The sequence below is a fragment of the Sarcophilus harrisii genome, chromosome 2 (genome assembly GCF_902635505.1).
Source record: "Sarcophilus harrisii chromosome 2, mSarHar1.11, whole genome shotgun sequence".
NCBI lineage: Eukaryota > Metazoa > Chordata > Mammalia > Dasyuromorphia > Dasyuridae > Sarcophilus > Sarcophilus harrisii.
Genome location: NC_045427.1, coordinates 191,141,119 through 191,162,966, shown reverse-complemented (window position 1 = coordinate 191,162,966; position 21,848 = coordinate 191,141,119). Strand labels below are relative to the sequence as shown.

Below are 21,848 nucleotides of genomic sequence, written 5' to 3'. Positions count from 1 at the left end.
ACTCATCTCCACTTCCTAGAGAAATTCTCCTTCAACACTCACATATTTCAGAATAATCTTTTTGTTCCCTAAATAAGCTAATCTAGTTATTTAAATGGATTATTTTTTCTCCCACCCACCTAGCATAGAGATACCTCATAATATGAGAACTGTTTTGTGATGGATGACTAATGACCCCCACAGCAATACCTTCAGTTGAAGAAAAAGAGGAACTAAAAATATAATATAAATGATATAGTAAAAACAAACAAACAAAAAAAAAACCTCTGTACTTGCATGTCAGAAAACCTGGACTGATTGTACTACTTACATCTTTTTAATCTTGAGCCAATTACTAAGATCCAAGCTTCCTCATCTCTAAGCTGGGGATGCAAATGATCTTCAAAGTCCTTTTAATTGTAAAATCCATCATCTCTCCCTTTCACCACAAATGATTAAAAATGATAAATTTCATCCTAGAAGGCATCATATATAATATTATTAATATGTATTATAATAATATATGTAAATTATGATATATGTATAATGTATAATCAATCCATTAATTCGATAGGAAGAAACTGAGCAGTAGTAGAGATGGAATTTATACTAATGTGCTCTAACAATAAATCCAATGGCCATTACATTGAACATTCTGCCTCTTTCCCGTAAGTGAAAAAAAGAAAAGGCCAAAGAAGAACATGCTTCTAAATCTATTAACAATTATGCTTATGTTACTGTCACCCTAAGCATCCAAGAATATTCTACATTTTGGTGGGTCTTTTTAGTAAGAATAATAGTAAAATTAAAATAATAATGATGGTTATTACTATATATATATATTACCACAAGCCAGAAAAAAACTTTCATTATTTTATTATTATAGTAATTCTCCACTATAACTCCTGTTTCTATAAAGTTTTACAGTTTACAAAAGCACTTTGCTCATAGCCACCCTGGAGAAGTCCAGCAAAGTTGAATATGAATAGATTTCTTGTCAAGCTTCAATAAAGCCTTTCTCTGTTTGTGAGATTGTATGCTAATAGGTTCATTGCACTTTAGGACAGCATACCATAAAGACATTCTCACAAAGTTTGCCTGGTAGTTTTTCTTACCACATTTGCCTGTCCTAGGGCAAGTAGGATTGGGATGAGAAGTGGCAAACCACAAAAAGAGAAGACACCTGCCAACCATTACCTCTTCATCACAGATACTTGTACTGTATAAATTTTCTTTAAATAAATTTAATAAATTAAAAAAAGAAATTTTCCCATTATGATGCCAATCTAAATTTTCACTTATGCCTGATATTAGAAAAAATTATCCTATTTTCTAGAATCAGAAAAGCTTCAAATTTCTTAATGGTCATCTACTCTGATTTCTACTGACAATGTACATCTTCTTAAAACAGTTTTAAGATATCATAGGCTCACAGATTTAAAAGTGAATTGAAATTCAGAGGCTAGTTCAGTTCCCTCAGTTTACAGGTAAGGAAACTTGTACAAAATACTTTGAAGTATAAGCCAACTCAAGAGAAAAAAGTAGCAATAAGTTGGGCTTAACGGACACTTACTATTCTAATTTTTAATTAGAATCTTACATTTTAATTTAACATTACTTTTTCTCAGTTTTAAAAAATTTGCATCTTTGCAATTTTTACTCATACCTTCTCTATAGGAACAAACAGAAGTCTAACCCCTTCTCTAGATGATAGACTTTCAAATATTTGAAGACAGTTGATTATGTTGCCCCCAAATCTTTTCTTCACTAGAATAAACATACCTAATACCTTCAAAAAATATTCATGTTATGAGCTCCCAGTGCTTCAGTAGTCTAATTGTCTTTCCCCAAAATTGATATACTGTAGCACTCAAAAGTGGAAAAGACTTTAGTTAAGATCTGATGAGGGAATTAGTGGGACTATCACCTCTCAACTTCAGGCAGATAAGCCTCTTTTACTATAGTCTAAGATAGCATTAGCATTTTTGGTTTTCCACATCATATTGCTGACCCAGATTTAACTTAGGATCCATTTAGATATTTTGCAGAACAAATACTAACCCTGCTTCCAGGACCTTACATTTTTTAAATTGATTTTTTTTCAGACAAAAATAAAACTTTACATTTATTCCACTTCATCCTCTTAAGATTCAATCCAATGATCTAAACTATCAAAATCTTGGATCATCTCACTTTAATTCTGGGTTAACTTCTCTTCTTAGCTTTTTTGTCATCTTCAAGTTTGATGAGCATGTATCTGCCTTTATAAAACATTAAACAGCTAAAAACCAAGCACAGATCTCTGGAATACTTCAACGAAGATTCCCTGCTATACTGACACTGAAATATTAACAAATGTTCTTTGTATCAAGCCATCCAATCAATTCTGAATCCATTTGATTTTGTTACTAATACATATTTTTTCATCTCTTCCATCACAGCACTAAATGATATGGTTGTCAAAAGCTTTGCCAAAATCTAGCTAACCTCTTGAGTCACTCTATCACTCTCATCTACTGTCAATAAAGGAAATGGGGTTAGTCTGGTATGACTTTACATACTGGCTCTTTGTACTAGCTACTTCTCTTTCTTAATTTTCATCAATGATATCTTTAATGATGCAATCCAGAATTTTGCCTGAAATCAAAGACAAGGTGTTCCTGGCCTATAGTTTACAGACTGTTCTCTTCACTTTTTCTCTTAACCTTTTTTTAAATTTGGGAAACATTTGTCCTCCAATCTCATCATGCCTCTTTTACGTTCCATGATCTTCAACTGTCACTGACAGTAGCCCAGTAAAGATATGTCCCAATAATTTCATAACCCAAGAATTCACAGTTCATCTGGACCAAGTAACTTAAAAGTTCTCAACTGCAATGAGGTATCCTTTTGTTGTCTCTTATCCTTTGTCTCTCAACTTGTGTCATTCTCCTTTGCAGAGAAAATAGAAACTAATTAAGAAAAGAGAAAATCTACCTTCTTTCATTTATCAATTACCATTATCCTCTCTACCCCAAACAAAAAAAGTAGTCCTTCTCTTAGGATAGTTTATTATTATTATTTGCTTTTAACTTCCCTTACTAGCCTCAGCTTTAGAACACCTAATATCATTTTTACAAGACTACCCCCTTTTCTTATGTTAATCTTCTATTGCCTGCCTTTGCTTCCATTTTCTGTACATTTTATTTTTAAACTGAAATTAGTTTGTTAGCTCCTAATGAATCTGCATTAATCTCTTTTGTCAAATGCTTTTTTCCTTCTTTTGGATTTGTTTCTTTAACTCTTCAGAATTTTTTTATTTCCTGTTGCTCTAGGCTAACTTTCTCTAAAGCCTTTTAGTCCAGAGGTCTCTATCTTTTTTTTTTCTGAAATTTAGTATACACACACACACACACACACACACACACTCTCACTCTTCATCATCTCCTCCCCCTAGTTTTCCTCAAGCCCCAACTAAAATCTCACCCTCTACAAAAAACTTTCCTTCCATTAATTATTTCCTATTTGTACTATAAATAGCTTGCTTAAAAGTGCTAGTTTGTTGTCTTCCCAGATTAGATTGTCATGGTCTGTCATTTGCCTTTCTAAGTATTCCTAACCCTAGCACAGTACCTAAGGCAGTAGGCATTTAATAAATGCTTATTTATTTCACTGTCAAATTCTTGAAGAGGTCATATAATTTATCATTCGCATAACAGCAACCAATTACTTTTTTAGAATCAGACTGGATATAATTTTCCCTTATGAGGACCTCCGCCTCTGGAAGGAAGAAATTATTAAGAAGGCTAATCAAAAAGTAATTAGCTGTTCTGCTTTAAGCAGAGAGAGGTCCAGTATTTATTTATTTGAAATCCCTTACCACTTCTACAGCAATGCCTCTGTGCCAGGCTTTTATCCAGTTCCCAAATTCATTGGTATCCTCTTTCTAAGTGTTCTGAACTATCCTCCAATGACAAAATCACAAATCATTTCTGTTTCTTCCTTCTTTGCCCTTCCACCCAGAACAGATATTTTCCATTGTACTTTTTCCCTCTGGTTCCAGGATTTCCTCAAATGTGTATACCTTCTTAACATACAACACAATACCACCCCAACCCTTTTACCATCCTTTTGAATAAAGTATACCCACCACAGTCAAAGATATTCTATTTATAGACAGATAGATAGATAGATAGATAGCCTGCCTCAATTTGGGATATTTGAGTAAAGACAATCTAAGACATGGGTTTTATTCATGGTTCCTTTCTGGGATTTTATCTCCTACAAACTTTTAAGTTCTTCAGCAGCTCTTTTCTTTGGAGCTACTTTATATAGATCTATCATAAGGAACACACAAAAACAATGTTCTTCCCCCATCCCCCAATTACATTTGCAATACTCCTGAAAAGTTTGCTACAGGCCTCTGTTGAGTATAGCTCCATTCCTAGTCAGGAATTTGTCGTTATTCTATGTCAATAATAGAGATATCTAAATCTCATTCTCTGAAATCATTTTCTCAGCCAATGTTCACTCCCAAAATTTTCTCTTCCATATGACTTGCTTTTCCCAGAGGACATAAAGGAAAAACCTATTCCTCTATGTACTTCAGCTTCTTGCCTGAGATTTCATTAATAGTACCCTTTGGGTTCATTCTAGAAGTGCCATTTATGAAAAGAGGAAATCATTAAAAATGGGTAGTTGTTTTACATTTTGGTAATTCTTGGAAGGTTCTTTGTTTCACCTTAGCCATGTGCCCCAGAAAGAAAACAGACCTTCCAACTGTTGTTATCCAATTGAGAAAAATTTACCTAAGTAGCCAACTATTACTCCTCTTCTAATTCCAGTACATAGTTTGTTACATGTATAGAATTTTGATGCTGTCTCCCACATGAGGCTGGGAGCTTTTTGAGGCAAGGAATGTCTTTTGCCTTTTTTGTATTCTCAGAAATTAGCATGGTGACTGGTCCAAAGTAGGCACTGAATAGCTATTCTCTTCTTCCTACTGAATAATCTGGAATTAGATGATGACAGAGACTTCATAGAATAGCATAAATTTAAAATTCTAAGGATCTTAGAAAACATCAAGTCCAACTTCAATTTTTACAAAGAAAAAAAAAAGAAAAATATTTTGAGCCTGGATAACTGATAGTTATATTGATAAACATGGGAAAGTTGGTGTAATACCCTCTACGAGACTCAAGGAAATATTTAAAATTCTATTTCAGACCAAAATTCTAACCATCATTTTCCTCTTCCTCAGCCTTTTTGGAGGGACCCTAAGAGATGTGACATTAGGAAGTAGGTAGGTATATGATTACCTTGATTAGGGAATATTAAAAAGGTAATGATGAGGCAACATTCTGTGCCTAGTTCACAAAGCAAATATGAGAACAGAGCTAGGTTGAAAAAATGGGATTGAAGATAATGATCTTGGGTTCAACAATAAAGGAGTCATTTTTGAAACTGTCATTTTGGCACAGTCTTCATTTTTGCCTGAAACAGCAAGTCATATAACAATTGTGGAATTTAGCTGACACATCTTACTTTAAATCTGGTACTCTCTAGTTCAATGCAATGTCTATTTGAAAAATTAGCAGCTTAGCTTCCAAATTTTCTTATAGGTTCACCTGATCGAAATGGTCTTCTGCTATTGGTTCTTTAAAATGTGACTCCTTTATCTCCCTTTTGCCTTGTAAATATTCCAACTATATCCATCCTGCCTTGTCCTAAACCAAATGGCTGAAAATGATACTCAAGGCCCATTGGTTTTCATTTTTATTATGAGACTATGCTCTAAGCATATAATAAGCCAGTCATTAAAATGAATTTACTTTTTAATAAGTATGATTAGCAGCAGTATCCAACAGTTAAGTCCTTAAATAAAGTTATATCAAAATCGTAAAGCAAGCAGATTCTCAGAAGTACAGTGAGAAGATAGAAATAAAAGGAACAAGAAGACTCATAAACATGTAAAAATCTTACTCTCCAAAATCACTTAATTTTTTTTTAAGTCTGCTCTTTCCCTATTCCATAGCCACTCATTTGCTTTATTTTCTAGACCAGTTATGAATGACCCAGGATACTCAAGACAAAGCCTCTTTTTTTCTGAGAAAGGAGTAGTTTTAAATGGTAGACTTAAGGACTGATTATTACATACAGTTCTGACCCAGATAAACACCTCTTCTCAAAAGACGAGGGGTAAATTGTTCTTGCAACAATCAAGCAGCTAAGTCAAGGTCAGTACGAGTAAGGAAAGATTGCCCAAGATAGATGATTTAAAGTATTATTACTTATAATATTTCAGCCATCTGTGGTTCCTTCTGGAATACATGGTTCCTCCAACTATATAGATCATGGCTCCTCAATGCCCCAGTACAGACTTCATAACTGACTTACAGCCAAGTATGGGAAGATATGCCATTTCAAACTTGATTCTTAGATCATGGACAAGAATCCAGTGATGAGGTTACAGTAAAACCAACCAGTGTTTTCTTACATAGTATTCAAGAGCCTAAATTCAATTCTATACCAGGACAAAATGATCAATCAACAAGCATTCTTAAGTGTTTACTAGCAGCCAAGCACTATGCTAAGGTACTAGAAATATAAAGAAAAGGTAAAAAATTGACCATGTCCCTAAGGACTTTATATTCCAAGTAATACTACTGTCCTTGAGCCAAATCTGAGAATTTAGTGTTTGAGGCTTTTGTTTTGGTCATTTTAAAATGTAAATCTTATTTTACAAGGTTAAAAACCATTATTCATTCTGAGGGCCCAACCTACCTACTTCCCTTCTTCCCTCCCCACCTCCACTTCACCTTCCAAGAAACTATAATATTCCAGCAAAGTTTGAAGACCTATTTAAAACAATGAATTCATTCCATTCCAGGTCATACTCCAGATTTTCTTCCTGGGCTCTCTCTGTAATATCACAGAAATCTCTTCACCCAAGAGGTTGACTGGAGTTCCAGAATTCATACAGTTGAAACATCTACACCCCTTCCTTCTGATTGGCTGGTTTCTCCTAGGAAAAGTTCTCAGGGTATCCATACATTCATTCTCCCTCTAGGGCTGTGTTCCTCATTTTTTCCATAATACCACCATCCCTACATACATCCCCAAACTGGTTATCTTCATTTCTCCAGACTCCCTTCTAACTTCCTATTATGTGTGGCTTTCCCTTAATAGCAAGTAAGTTCCCTGAGAGGAAGAACTCTTTTTTTTTTTTTGCTAGTATTTATATCTACTTAGCACTTAGCACACTTAGCACAGCATCTGATACCTTAGAAGTACTAAGTAAATGCTTTGATGAACCATCAGAGGAGATTTTAGTGGACACTAGGGCCATTTAGAGGATCATGTAACTTTGGAAACAAAAGGATCTTTAGATAGACTATGTCTAGTCTTAACTATTTAATTGTAAATTCAAGGACAGGAACTATATTTTTGCCTTTCTTTTTTATTCCCTAAATAAATGTCAGGCATATAGTAGGTGTTTAAGAAAATGATTAACAACCAACCTTATCTTTCATGCTGTAGTTATTTGTATACATGCCATACCATATCTCAACTAGAAGCTCAATGAGAACAAGAATGAGATTTTTATAACCTTCACATGATATAGTACCATGTTCTGAACACTGAGGGTTTTATGATAAAGATCTGACATTAAAGGTTCATCATCATGGGATCTCTCAGAAGTGGTCAGGTCAGGTGTACTAAGCCTAACTTATATCAGAGAAGGAATCACTTCTACAGCACCCTCAATGAGTAGGTCAATCAGGACCTGAATGATGATCCCAGAGATCATGGCCTCCAAAAAAAGTCCAGGCCTCTCTAAGGAAGTTTTAATTATCAGCAATTTTTCACCAACTAGAATTTCCCTCATTCATTCAATAAAATATTTAATAATGTACTATGTGGACACGACTGTGGGGTTATAAAGAGCATTGGGGTACAATGCATTTAAAAAGCTTGAATTCAATGAAGAAAACACAGAGGCTGGAGTCAGGAAGACTCATCTTCCTGAGGTAAAATCCAGCCTCAGACGCTTACTAGCTGTGTGATTCTGATTGTGTCATTTCACCCTGTTTGCCTCTTTTGTAACAATAGCATCTATCTTCTAAGATTGTTGTGAGGAATGAAATTATAATTATAAAGTCTTTGGCAATAATTAGCACTCTGTAATGTCAGCTATTTTTTAAATTCTAGAATCCAAGTGGAAATCTTGCTTCAGGTGTTTAATATGGGATTATGAACAAGTCATTTAATTCATATGTGATTTGAGGGTTTTGGATTAGGAGGCGCCAGAGGTTCCTATGGGCTCTAAAAGCTATCTTCCTTAGTCTTAAAGCAGTATCCTGATCTCTTTTGATAACTTGCAAAAAAAATAGTGAAAGCATGAGTTAAGTGACAGAGTGAGCACCCAATTTTCCCTTCCCTCCAGTTACCTAATCTTTAAAGCTTTTCTGAGCCCAGTCATTACAATTCAGAAAACCCTAAATACTGAAGGCTTAAAATGGAATCAAATGATTGTGGAACAATGCAGCCCATTTTGAGCTTCCAGAATTGTTTTCAGACTAAATTGAATGTTCAAATCTCCTCTTCATAACCAGTGTCAAAAACATACAGAATTATAGAAAACAAAGGTATACATGTCAATAAGCCAGGCATTATACAAAAAAAAAAAAAAAAAGTAAATGCTTCTCTCTTGCCCTATAGAATTTCACTTTTCAAAACAAAATAAGCTAATCTAGTCTACCAAGTTTATAATAACACAAACTAAAAACTTCCCATCTGCAATTAGTATAGATTTTACTATTCTTTCATCATTATGATGTGGTGGAGAAAATACTCCATTTAGAATCAGAGGGCCTATACTCAAATTCTAGTTTTGGTATTGTTGGTGCTTTGTGACCCCATCTGGGCAAAGATACTGGAGTGGTTTGCCATTTGTTTCTCCAGCTCACTTTACACATTAAAAAAAAAAAAAAAAATGAAGCAAATAGAGTTAAGTGGCTTGCTCAGGGTCAGGAAGTATCTCAGCTTCCTCAGATGAAGTCAGCTAGGAAGTATCTAAGGCCAGATTTGAATTCAGGAAGATGGCTCTTCTTGACACCAGATTTGACACTCCTAATTGCCCCATAATTCTGCTACTACTTACTACCAGGTATGAGATCTTGAGTCAATAATTTCTCTTCTTAGGATCCCAATTTCTATGTTATATTCCATTTTGGATATTCCAAATGGAATTCCAAAATTCCATTATCTTTGGTTCCTGACTATTTTTACCACCATTCTCTCATCTGCTCTCCAGCGAAAAGCAAACACTTACTTACCTATGGGTTTGACAAGTGCCCTACTATAGAGACCCTCTAGGCTCAAAGCCTTTGCCAGAGGCTCAATTTCACACTATTTTGCAATTTTGTCTTTGTATTCCAAGAGCACTACTGCCATACGGTGTTAAATAATTTAATTTATAGACCTTAATAAATGCTTGTTGCTTGATGGTTCATTACCCTAACCATACACACTTTAAACTGACCAGATCCTTGATCTCTGGTTTCTACTTACCTTATGGTTTACATCCTTAAATTCTTAATATATAGTAACATGTTTTTTTTTTTTCCCCTGAGGCAATTGGTGTTAAGTGATTTGCTCAGGGTTATATAGCTAGAAGTGTCAAGTGTTTAAGACCAGATTTAAACTCAGGAACTCCTGACTTCAGGCTGGTGCTCTATCCACTGCACCACCTAGCATAACATGCTCTTTTAACTCCCTAATTCCTTACCTTATATTTGTTCTCACCTCTGATGACTCTATCCCTATCCTAATGTCTGCTCATCCTAGCTGCCACATCTTCCCAGTGATTTCAGTGCCACTGTTTACAACTAAGAAGACACCAAGAAAGAGCAAAGGGAATAAAGGAGACAATGAGTGAAGATGTTGGGAAGTAAGATGAAACAGAGAAACTGAAAAGGAAAGATGAGCTTATACAAAACAGGAATGGGTGTCCCCATAACCTAAAGGAAAATAGGAATGCTGCTGGAATTCACTGGGCAACATGCCATCACTTATTTATTTTACCACAACCCTCCCTGTCTCAATTCCTGGGAACACTAAATGTTTTATTTTTTATGAGAAGGCAACATAAAAATATAATTAGAAAAAAAGAGTAATAGTTTGAGTACTTATTCGCTATGTGAAATGGAATCCCTTAATTTCTTCTCAGTTTTCATAGAGATACTACCCATTTATACCATCATCCTGACTGGTTAGGTAAGGAAAGAACTTTTTAGACTATAAAATATTAGGCTAGCAATGATGTAGTAGGTATTATTATATGACCACAATGGCAGGGCTCTTCCAAGAACCAAGCAAACAGAAGACTAACTCATTCTCATTCACAAATGACTATTTTTAACTTGCCAGTGCCCAATAATTATGAACATGTCCATATTTAAGAAGATGGATTTTCCAAACCCTAACTAGCTAGCTAGCTCTGAAAGTTTTAATGGAAGTCCTCATTTCACTTCACTAGTTTAGCATTTATTCCACTCCAAAACACACAATCCAGAACAGGTGTCCCAAAGCAGAAGCTTCAAATTTTATTTTCCTTATTTATGCCCATGTTTATTTGTTTCCTGTCTGCTCTGAAGCACCACAAGGCACATCCAGTCCCCAAAGCAAATTTTCAAATGTGCCCAAAAAGGTGTTCTTAAACATAAAAACATCAGATATTTGTTATTTTTAAATGTACAAATAGCAAGGCAAAAAAATACAACAATCATTCACAGAAAACTTATTACTCACAGAAAGAATATAATGTATGCTCACTGAGGATAGAAACTGTCTTTTGCCTCTTTTTCTATCACCAATAATTGATTACATAGGTTATATTAACTAATTCTGGTTCTCCAATTACTAAATCAGACAATCCTGTGATGTGGGGGTAAACCTGTTCTCCTATTTAGGTTGGAATGGATGAATTTTAATCTACTTTCCAATTATAAAATTTTAAGACAAAAATCAATGTTATTATCAAAACTACACTGAGTAGCAGAAACTGTATCAACAAACAAATTATCATTTTTGGAAGGAAATCTTTATTTAGAAAAATCTTCAATTCTAGGGTGTTGTCAATCTGCTACTGACCTTACCTCTGCTGACTTGAAATCTTCTAAAGGTTGCTGTCACTTGGAAAAGGGTCCCCGGGAAGACTTGCTGTTTGGCCTCACAGGGCAACACTAGAAGCAAAGGATGGAAGTTGCACATCGTTCTAATTTCAGTTTGTTTCAATTCATGATGTAGAAATCTTTTCATAAATGCTTGTGTATTGATTAAAGAAAAAGAAACCTCTCAATGACACATAGCATCAAGTGGAAGAAGTACATTGCAGATGTACTTACTAAAACATGATACTCATTTTTCAAATCTACTCACAAAGTATGCAAAGTTTTGTAGAAATTCAGCTAAAAATTAACATATTCCCTAAAGATAATATATTTTTTTGCCAAATTATTGTGAAAAATGATTTTTCTACAAAGAGCTCCATAGTCACTATAAGCACCCGTTTGTAAGTTTTTTTTTAAATGATTCTGCATTTAACCTTTTCAAATGTGAAAACATGAGAATTTTTACACAGCACACTTCCATCACTTTCAGCAATAATATCACATAATAATGGAAATTTTCCAAATATCAAGGCGCTCTCTCCAAAGTAATAGTTTCTTTCAAAAGATGTTATTTTCATTCATTGTTAAAATATCTTCACTTGATAATCACATTGAATATCTATATAAGGAACTATTGCAGGAATATAATGCCAAAAAATTATTCCCCATGGATAAGTTATCAACAAATATGAATAAATAGTTGTCGACAGAACAAGAAATACCTTTCTCTTAATAACCATTTCAAAAATTATTTCAAACTGCTAAAAAGAAAAAAAAAAAACAAATGAAATCAACTCTTGAGAATTCCTATCATGTCCACAAAAGTGGTCAAGATCCCAAATGACAGAATAAAGGAGTCATATAAATTTAGACACGTTAATTCACTTCTGGTGGAACTATGAATTTGTTCATCTATAGTGTAAAGCAATTTAGAATTATTTTAAGGAAGTTATTAAACTTTATATAGTCTTTGATCCAGAGATCTTAATATTAAACATATAATCCAACTACAGTGCTATTCTCAGGAAGAGGAAAGCCTGAATATTAATACTGCCTCAGTATCCCCAGGATCCCTGCCAAGTTGGAAGGGGGAAAAAAGAGTTGGAAAAGATTTTAGAGGCCATAAAATTTATCTCCCTCTTTTATATATGAGGAAAATTTTGATATATTTAGAAAGTGTCTAGGCAGAATTTGAATCCAGATCTTCCTACTTTAGGTCCGGCATTTGAGCTATCATTATTACACTGCTACTTAATATTTCTCAATCTCAGTTAGTGAAATGGGGATAATAGCATCTATCCCATAGGGTAGGTGTAAGGATCAAATGAGATAACATGTGTAAAGCACTTTCCAAATCTTAAAGTGCTACATAAATATTTGGATTGGTATAAGGAGGAAAAAAGAAAAACAACCCACCAAAATCTTTATAACAGCAGGTTTATAGTATCAAAAAACAAAACAAAATTGGAAACAAAGTAGATGTCTATCAATGAGAAAAGACCCAGAGAATTTGTGGTACAGACTATCACTAGGACACACACAAAAATGGCACATATAAAGTATAAAGAGGATAGGAAGATTCACATGAAATAACTCAAAGTGAAGTAAACAGAACCTGGAAAGCAATATTCACAACTAAGCCAGTAAATGTAAACAGCATGAGCAAGATCTTGAACAGCAGAAAAGACATTTTTTTTTAAAAAGGGTATATTTCTCTCCCTTCCTTGGAGAGGAAGGGATCTATGGATATGGAATATTATATATACAATGGAATTTAATTGCTAATGGTGATTAGTTATGTTGAACTATTTTCCTCCTCTATCTTTATTCTTTATTATAAAGAATAGTTGGGGGAGAGAAAGAATGGAAGTGATAGAAATTTTCTAAATGAAGTCATCTTTATCTTGAAGGAGAAAATTAAGTATTGTCACTAGGTATTATACTACTGACAACCATATGTCATCACAGAAAAGTTCAACAAAAGATACTTGTCTTTTTATTAAAATAAAATACATAACATAAGTGTTTTAAGCACTTTGTCAAAAAATAACTATTGAACCCTCTAAGGAAAAATGGTACACATAATTTGAGAATAAGGCTTTCTGGAAGGGTTTTTGTTTGTTTTAGTGGACTTGCCAAAAATCTACTTTATTATAAAGTATTTACATTTTCCCCAATACTTCAGTCTAGAATTCTATATATGTTTCTTGCAAGATATTGCAATATCTCTCTTCTCAGTCTTTTTTTTGAATACTATCTTCTTTTTCCCATGGCTTACTTCATTCAGATGTTTCAGTTAAATCTGAAGGTACCAGAATTAAATATGTAAAGTGCTCAAATGGATCAGTAGTCCTAATACTATTTATGTGCCCTCCACTGATCCAAAGATCAAGACCAAACATTTATTAAGCACTTACTAGGTGTCAGGCATTGCACTACCCACAGAGGTTACAAAACCAGAACAAAACAATTCCTGTCTTCAAGCAGCTCATATTTTTCTTTCAGAGGAGACATGTATAGAAGTATATAAAGATTATATAAAAATAATACAAGTCACATTGGGGAGGGAAGGCACTAGAAGCTGAGAGAGATCAGGAAATGCTTCTTGTACAAGGTGGTACTAAGGTATGGCATTGAAGGAAAGTAGTTATTTTAAGGGACAGAGATGAAGAGTCAGTAAATTCCAGGAATGAAGAAAATCTAGTACAGAAGCACAGATGGTATGTCATGTGTGAAGAACAGAAAGACCAATTTGTAGAGGACAGGATGGAATATGATATACATGAGAAGACTGGAAAGGTTAAAGCTAGGTAATAAAGTACGCATAATGTCCAAAAGTTTCTGTGTCTTCCTAGAATCAAAAGGGAGCCACTGGTTTATTTATTAAGACAATGACATGATCATATATATGAATTGAGAAAATCATTTGGCAGGTATATAAAATTTGGATTAGAAAGAGACAAATAATGATGTAAGGAAAGTGATAAGAAGAAGTGAAAGAAGAAGTGATAAGCCAATAGCCATGTGAGAAGAGAAATACAAGAGATGCTATGGAAACAAAAATAATAAAAATTTGGCAACTGATAAGAAACATGGGAGAAGTGACAATCTGGGATAAGGATGTCAAAGTCATAAATCTGAGTGACTAAAAAGATGGTAATGTCTTGGACATTAAGTGGTAAAGAAATCTGGAAGAACCATGGATTTAGAGGGAAAGATTTTGAGTTTTGTGTTACAGATCACACCCCTATCTATGCTTATTTATCCTATGTGACTCATTCTGGACCACTGGAAGTAAAAGGGGTGAATTTCCACGAGGTGACCTGGATAATAGGGTATAGGTAGCCTGAAGAAGAGACAGGATTTTCCCAATTGCATATACACAGCTCCTGCTACTACTATGTTGTAGGTAACATTATCTTCTCAAGGGCTGAGAACTAATGCAGAAGGGGAGTTTGTGAGCTTGCAAAATTGAAATAGAAGAGGGCATAATGGGGAAAACTGATGAATAGTATGGAGCTATGGTGGAAACAATCTCTCAAGAGTGGCTATCCCAGGGAGGATGAGATGCAAGCCTTCCAGTCCTCTAATAGAAAGATTGTGCACTCTCTGGGATCATCTCAATATGTACCCCACACTTTGAAACCACTTTGAAGCAGCAGAGTGCTTGGGAATGGGCAAAGACCACCTTCCAATAGTATGATGACTCTAAAACTGGATTTTAGGGATAAAAATGTAAGAAAGATTACAAATAGGAGAAAAATGGAAAAGATGTACCAAAAACCCCACATGTTTTCACAAATTATTTTCTTCATCAAGGACAGTATGAAAATACACACAATACACACACATATACACACAAAGTTCTAATATCACAGTGCCCAAATGTGCTCAAAAAGGAGAGATAAATGGAACTAAAAAGAACAAAGATGGAAAAAGCAATAGGATAGGACCAAGTATATGTAATGGAAATCTACCCTAGAGATGATATAATTCTAAGAACCTGGAGAATTCATACATAAGATACATAAGGAGACAAAGGAATTCATACGTTATTAATACTGACAAAACACCAATTAATTAACTAGCAATATGCCTACTCTACCATCTATACAAAATTTTTAACAGCATAGATTGAGAGCCTCCTCAGTGAGGGTACTATACTAGTAAGGAATAAGCAAGCCTTCCAATAAATATTCAACAATGGTTCACATCTTTCCCATCTCACAACTAATTTAAAGATGTAGAGACTTCATTGTGCTTACTATCTGAATACAAAAAGGCATCTGATCTAGCATAACAAAGTGCCATTTATATGTTCTTTTATAAAAAGGTGTGTCCTATTCATAGATAAAGATTCCTTAGAAGATATGAGAAAAGAAATACTCCTGTGCAATGATGCTCTGCTAATTAATGGAAATATTCAACAAGGACTTGGATGCTCCCCCCCAATCACCACTGTGATTAAGGAGATCTAGCTCTGAGCCCAAGTCAAAGAGGAATACCTCTGGATAGTGAGATTCCCCAGATGCTTCAGTGACCAGATAACATTCTACTGACAACATAAAGCCCCAAGATATTACAGAATCTCCTGGAAAAGATCTATAATCACTCAGAGGAGTTTGGTCTATTCATTTATATAGGAAATAACAAGGGTATGAAGAATACCTATTCCCCAGATTGCAATATTAACATTTTGCAATTTTGCTATGTCTGTGGGACATGGAATACCACTTCCTCTGAACAACGAAAAATAAGTATCATACATAGGGAACACATAAACAAATATTAGCTGTAAGCAAGCTATAACAACAACAACAACAAATGAAAAACACCAAAGATAAGGGCAAAAGGAATCACTAAGGAATTAAATATTCAAAAGACAATAAATAGACAACTACAGTGCCCCACTGGAACCTTTGTAATGTTAGAAGGTAAAGTCATTCATCATATTGGATGATCCCCCTTGAAAGAACTTTTAGGAAGACCTGGATAAGAGCCACATAATATGAACAGTTATTGATGTCTGACATTTTATTTCTATAGTGATAGGGGATTTTAAAATTAAGATCATAGACTTCACTGAGTAATTGAGTTCATATTGATTTTGGAAGCAACAAGTATTGGCCAGTAAGGCTATTTAAATTAAAGTCCTTAGAAAAAGAGGTTAGCAGGAGAGTTTTTTGTGTAGGAGTCTCCCGACTAACTTATGAATGGGGCTGCTATTTGTTTTTTCAGCAGCTTTGAAGGCTTTAGGAGAGGGGTCTGGAAACAAGAAAGCCCAGTGTTAAATCACAGACTGTGAAAAAGAAGGAGGCACTAAGGGGTTCTTTACTGAGAACACTGGAAAAAAACAGGGGACACAATAGAGGCAATTACTGTATGATTTAGGATGTCATTTGACCTTTCTCATCTTCAGTTTTTTCATCTGGGAAATGACCAAGAGACAATCTTAAACAGCAGAAAGAATATTACAGTAGATACAGATCTGATTCTGTCATTAATAAGTTGCAAAACTTTGGTCAAGGCCTCATTTTCCTAGTCTATAAAATGAGGAAACTGACATTGATGATCCCCAAGTTCCTTTCTAATGAACTGAAATTCTGTGACATGGTTTCTATTATGGGTAGAAGTAAAACTACTTCTAAGTAGAGATATACTTCTGGTATATCTAAGAAGTAGAATGAAGAACACTGGGGGACACTAAATCTTACATAGAACAAATCTTTCTTACAAGATTCTGCTTTTCATGAAGAAATAAAAATATCCTTTAATTCAGACCTTCCCATCTTTCTCTATTATATACACATAGACAACAGGAAAGCAAAGAGTATCATCTTCATTCAATTACTGTGGACCATTATAAAAAGATAACAGTATTTCAGTGTTGGAAGGGCTCTCAAAAATCATTTTAGCACAACCTATTTCTAAGTAAGAATTCTCTCTACAACTAACTTAAGAAAATAATTTTTTTTTTTTGCTTAAAGACTTCCAGGGAAGGGAGATCCATTCTCTCTGGAAGCAATTCATTCCACTTTAGGACAGTTTTAATCATTAAGATTTTTTTTTTCCTATATAAAGATTAAATGTATAGACTTCAACATCTACCCACTAGCTTCTAATTCTGCTCTCTGGGGCCACATAAAACAAGTCTAACTCACTTCCACATGAAAGCCCTAAAATTACTTAAAATGATTAAAATCTTACCCTCCTCCACTCCAAATGTTTTCTTCTCCAGGGTAAACACTCCCAGTTCCTTAAAACAACTGTTATATCAAGGACCTTTGAGTACCAATCTCCTTCATGTGGATGCTCTCGGGTTTATCAATGTTCCTTCCTAAAATGTGGTGCCCAGAACTGAACACAATATTCCTGATATGGTATAAACTAGGGAAGCATAGAACAGTACTATTAAATCCCTGGTATAAGACACTATGTGGTCTAAGATCCTGTTACATTTCTTGGCTGCCACATCTCACATCCAGGCAGTTGCCAATTTGTAGATGGGCTATATTCCAAAGGTTTATCTTTTACATGTTATTTGGGGCTCATTTTCTCATAGGAAAAAATAATTATAAAAGGGGTTAGATTCCCAGGCCAGCATCAATACTCAATTAAACTTATAATATGGTTGGACTACATTAAGTGCTTCCAGGAAGCAGCTCTCCAATTGTGGCCTTTGATCCACTAGAAGCAGGTGTTTCCAAGTCAAGTGTCCACAAATCATTTCTTTTTTTGTAACCCTAGCACAGAATATAGTTTCTGGTACATAGTAGGTGCTTAATAAATTTTGGGTGGATTTTTTTTAAAATCAGACTGGAGCTTCCACTGGTATATAGAAGACTCAGTAAGAAAACTATCTCTACCAATACAGATCAGTACCTGCTCAGCAATGTAAGTCTTACAGAGCCATCTGCCACAATGAGGGGTAAAGTGACTTGTCCCAGGTTATATAACCATTAGATGTCAGTTCTAATGGTAGTTCTCTATTTTCTATGAAATACTGCCTCTCAAATTCATATTAACTGGTAAAATATAATTTATATTTGCAGCACAATTAGATTCACAAAATATATTCTTCATAAGCACTCTTATAAGAGATAGAGTGGGTAATACTAGATTAGGCCCACTTTACAGATAACTATGGTGTACAAGTTAGCAGCATTAAGTGGTTTAGCCAAAGACAAAGACAAAGCTAGCAAGAGACTAATCTTCTGACTTCAAGGCCAGCATTCTTTCCTCTACTAACCAGACTCAAGAAACAGTCTTTGGCAGGAAAGAGTCTGTGGTAATAATTGTGACCATTTATAGTATATGAGTGGATATTCCTTGAGTATATATAGAGCAGGTACATTTAAAATTCTTTGTATACATATCCTTGTGACTCCCACTTTCCCATGTCCATTTCTCACCATTCCTTGCCTCCCACTTTCCAAAGTGTATGTGTGTGTGTGTCTGTCTTTCTGTCTGTCTCATAACTGCCTCCTTAGAAACTTAGTGGTCTGCCACCAAGATTAGGGGTGAAGAGGAAGAAGGGGCAATGCAAGAAAGGTAGCTCAAATGTAAATGATCTCTGGACCAAAAAAGGAGGTGGGGAATCACCTGTGAAACTAAATGTTTAAGCTGGATTTTATTACCTTCCAGAACACTTTTAGAAAATAAGGCTCATTTTGTTTCACTTTTTCCATGCAGTGAAAGTGCTGATCCATTTAATTGTTCCTTACACCTAAAATTCTATCCCCCAATTTTATAACCTTTGTATCAAATCCCCTCCCAATGATCTTGGTTTTATTGTGTTTATGTGTATATGCATGTATTTGTATATGCATATACACAAAAATGTGTATACAGAGATACATACAAATGTGTATGCATATGTGTATGTATGTATGGTATGTTGTCCCCTGGCACAAAGCATAAGCTTCTGGAGAGCAAGAATTATTTCATTTCTGCCTCTGTATATTTAGTGCTAAGCAGCTGAGAGCTACAAAATAATGTTGATTGATGGCTGCTTGCAAGAGTCACCAAAATGATGTTTGGAAATTTGATTTTTTAGGAAGTATGCTTTTCTTAGATTTCTAGAGGGTATTTAGATGATGAATTTATTATACTTTTTTAGTTGCCCCAGGCAAAGGTTCTTAATCCAAGGCTCATAAAGGTGCTGGCTGTTGTTTTTAGGTAATATGCTGAAACCATATATAGATATATATAGATGGATGGAAGGATGAATGGATACATATATACATACATACACACACGCATATATATATATATAAAAATATAAATAATTGGGTTTTTTTATGCTTTGTACTTTATTTCACAGATTTAAAAACATTATTTCCAAGTGAGGTCTGTATGCTTCACCAGAATGCCAAAAGAATTTATGGAATACAAATACACACACATACATATACACACACACACACACACACACACACACACTCACACTTTCTCTCTTTCTCTCTCTCTCACACACACATAAACATAAAAGTTAAAAACTCATGCTCTTGGATTTAGTCTTGGAGGAAAATACATTTTTAAAAAGAAGAGTGGAAAACTTTTTTTAAAGGGTTCTGTTTCTTTTCAAGAACACTCTTTTTTAATCCAGATTCTTAAATTAAGATATAGAAAAGTGTTATATCTTTTGTGAATAATTTATCCCTTTAGCAAGAAAAAAAAAAGTTCATCTTTTTAAGACTTACAAGTATGTAAGCAGCTAGTTAGCAGTTCAGCAATTGAGCTCCACCTAGAAAACAGAATCATAGAAATAGACTATTTTTAGAATTGATTGTTTTAAGAACATCATCCAAACTCATTATTTCACTGAGAAATAAACTGAGGCCCAGAGAAAGGAAGTTATTGCTCAAGGTCACAGAGCTAGTTCTTTAGAATGCTGAAATGTATGTTCATCTGCTCCCATCTTGATTTATTTTCCCTTAATTAAGAACTTATTTATATATTTGCAAAGAAACATTATACTCTAAGAGGATCTAAATTCTTTTATCCATGTATCTAATAATTTGTAGATGAAGGGAACCACAGTAAATCACAGATGTTCGATATATTCGTATTTTCACAAATGATAAAATAAAAGAGGAAAAAAATCCCAGCACTGATTCTCACAAATGGTTTTTCCCCAGTCCTGCATAAAGAGGTATCTTCACATGGATTATCTCTTTCAGTTTCAAGAAACTGGCTGAAGGCCTTATAACATGGGAATGGATTATGTAAGAATTAAATATTCTAGGACATTACAGTTTCTCACCCTTTGGTAAAGTGAGAATGGTCTCTCTACTTTTCCTAAAGCATTTTTATATATAATATATAAAAAATCCTTTAAGCAGAACCCATTATTAACCCACAGAAAACCTCAGCAGCATAAGATATTATAAAAAGAATATATGAGGAGGCAAGCGAGACAGCCTAGTTAGACAGGGCTGGAAAAAAGAATTAGAGGAGGCCAAAAGATAGGGATTCTAGTCTTAGTCCTGCCAATAAGAAGCTGAATATCCTCAAGCAAGTCCCTTCCCCTCTCTGGGTTCTGAGAACACACAATGACAATGATAATAATAATAATAATACAATACCTACCTTGGAGAAGATTCACTTGGAAGAACACAACTCTTAAGTAAACATTAAAGTGCTTCATCATTATTATTAGATCCTATCTAAAAATAGCTTTCAGCCCCAATATTCTATGATTCTGCTTTTATCACTCAAGTGCTATAAGCAAATAATGGCCTATTCTAACAGAGCGACATGTTACGTCATGTTGTTGCCCTCTCCTCCAGTAAGGTGGCGAGCCCAGAGCTTGAAGAAAGAGACAGGATGCACGATACGGTCCAAGAACCAAGTATCTTTATAGTCCTTGCAGACGCTCCACTGGGAGTAAATAATCAGGCTTTTAATAAGTGCCTATTAGCACTAGGCGCCGGGAGCGCAAAGACAAAATCAAGTAGTTCCCAGCCTAGTCTCTCTGAAATGAATGAAGGGAAGCCTCCAGCCAAAGGACCGGAGACGGTGGGGAGAGGCCGTTTCTCCGCCGCCCGGACACCGCTCTCTCCCCACGCCTCATCGCCCTCCTTCGGCTCCAGAAGCCACACAGCCGCAACCCCGCTCACCCCGGCGGCGAGCCGCCACGTCTGGGACGCGTTCTCAGCGCCGGCCTTTGACTACCTATTGGCAGATTCGCGCAGGGAGCAGGGAGCCGGGCCGGGATGCAAGCAGCAGCTGTCGCAGCTGGGAAGAACTCGGCCGCGCGAGCCTCTAGATATCGGGAGGGGAGAAAAGCAGGCCGCCGACCTTGGGCTTCTCTGTTCCCAGATGAACCTGACCTAGACAACCCGGGCTCCCTCCCACTCCACCCTGACCCTCCCAAAGTCCGAACCTGTTCTCGGTCTTCTTCGGGAAAGCCGGCGGACAAGGGCATGGGGGTAGCAGACGCAAGACGCTCGGGCTGAAGCCGGCCTCCCGCCCACTGGCGATAGCTAGAGTCCCTGCGTGGTGGGGGTGCCGGCGGTGAGCGCTCTGGCCGCCGGCAAAGGGCAGGGGGAGGGGAAGGGGCGAGAAGGGGGGCGGGGGGGAGACGGAGGATGTGGAAGCGCTAACAATGCGGCGGAAGGTTCACCGGCGGGGACCCCCGCCCCAGCCCTTTCAAAGGACAGACGGCCGGCCCCCCAAAGAGCCCCTTTAACCCACTCCTCCGCCCAAATACAC

The 21,848-nt window shown here is 35.7% G+C and overlaps 1 protein-coding gene across 1 annotated transcript in view; it reads right to left on the bottom strand.

Annotated features, from left to right (window-relative positions):
* RNF144A (ring finger protein 144A) overlaps positions 1-11,170 on the bottom strand; it is a 129,891-nt gene extending 118,721 nt beyond the window's left edge. The window contains exon 1 of the mRNA XM_031951191.1: positions 11,118-11,170. The gene's annotated coding sequence lies outside the window, so the exon portion shown is untranslated. The remainder of the gene's footprint in view (positions 1-11,117) is intronic.
* Between the last annotated feature and the right edge of the window lie 10,678 nt (positions 11,171-21,848).